The sequence below is a fragment of the Pteropus alecto genome, unplaced genomic scaffold, assembly GCF_000325575.1.
Source record: "Pteropus alecto unplaced genomic scaffold, ASM32557v1 scaffold155, whole genome shotgun sequence".
Taxonomy (NCBI): domain Eukaryota; kingdom Metazoa; phylum Chordata; class Mammalia; order Chiroptera; family Pteropodidae; genus Pteropus; species Pteropus alecto.
The window spans coordinates 13,523,471-13,524,767 of NW_006438113.1; the positions used below are offsets into that span (position 1 = coordinate 13,523,471).

The 1,297-nt window shown below is 42.7% G+C and overlaps 1 protein-coding gene across 1 annotated transcript in view; it reads left to right on the plus strand.

Moving 5' to 3' along the window:
- LRRC20 (leucine rich repeat containing 20) overlaps positions 1-1,297 on the plus strand; it is a 72,411-nt gene that overhangs the window by 29,287 nt on the left and 41,827 nt on the right. The window lies entirely within an intron of this gene.

Sequence of the window (1,297 nt, forward strand, 5' to 3'; positions counted from 1 at the left end):
GCCGCGTTCCTGCCACATACTTTGTTAGTATATTTAGTACTTTTTACTCCATTTAATCTCCCTGACAGCCCGGCTAGGTGGATGATGATACCTCCATTTCACAGATGAAGAAGCCAAGGCTCAGGGAACTTGATGAGCAAGGCAGCCTCATCTCTTAGCCTCCGTGCTTTCAATGTCTCCCTGCTGTCATTTATATAATAAAACAGCTTTACTGAGATATAATTCACATGCCATATAATTCATCCGTTTAAAGTATACAGTTCAATGGTTTTAGTGTATTCACAGAGTTGTATAACTATCACCACAATCAAATTTTAGAACATTTGCATTGCCCCCACAGAGATACCTTCACCCCTTAGTTGCCATTCCACAATCCTCCCATGCCATCCATCCTAAGGTAACTCTTAATCTACTTTCTGTGTCTATACATTTGTCTGTTCTGGAAATTTCATATAAATGGCCTCATACAATATATGGTCCTTTGCGATTGGCTTATTTCACTTAACAAAATGTTTTCAAGGTCTATCAATGTTGCAGCATATATCGGTACTTCATTTCTATTTATTGCCAAACATATTTCTTATTATCAGCTGATAGACATTTGGTTTTTTTCTGTTTTGGCTATTATGAGTAATGCTGCTATGAGTATCCATGTATAACGTGTTTTTGTGTGGACACATCGTTTCATTTCTCTCGGGTATACGCTAGGAGTGGAATTGCTGGGTCATGTGGTAATTCTAGGTTTAAGCATTTGAGGAACTGCCAAATTAGTCTCCACAGCAGCTTCTTTGCTGCCTCTTGTACACGGCTTGCCTTCAGAGTAACGGGACTGAGAAGAAGGTCAAACCACAAAGTCTATGTGAATTGCCTGTTTTCAAAGAAGTAGACGATTATAAAGTACTCGTAACTCTGCAGCTTCACTGTCGAGTCTTCAGTGATTCCAGAGGGACTGCAGATTCTGCAGAGCCTCAAGGACATTGCTATGAATACTGGTCATCACTGTGCCAGCAGAGCTCTGCTTCCACACTCCGGCTAGTAGGCTGTGGTAATAGAGAAAGTACTAGAATTAACCCTAAGGTTCAAGGTGAGAAGTAGGGACGAGTGTGATTAATGGTGATGAAGGTTCTTGGAAGAGGAAGGGCAGGGTTTTGGGCCTGCCACAAGGAAGACAGGAGAGCAAGGAGGTGGGGAGGGAAGACTGGGTCGGGTCCATGTGATTTGGGGCACGTCCTCAGGCAGCTGTGTCCTCTAACTCTTATCTTTGTTCTTTGGCTGCAGACCTGGCTGAGTGCAAGCT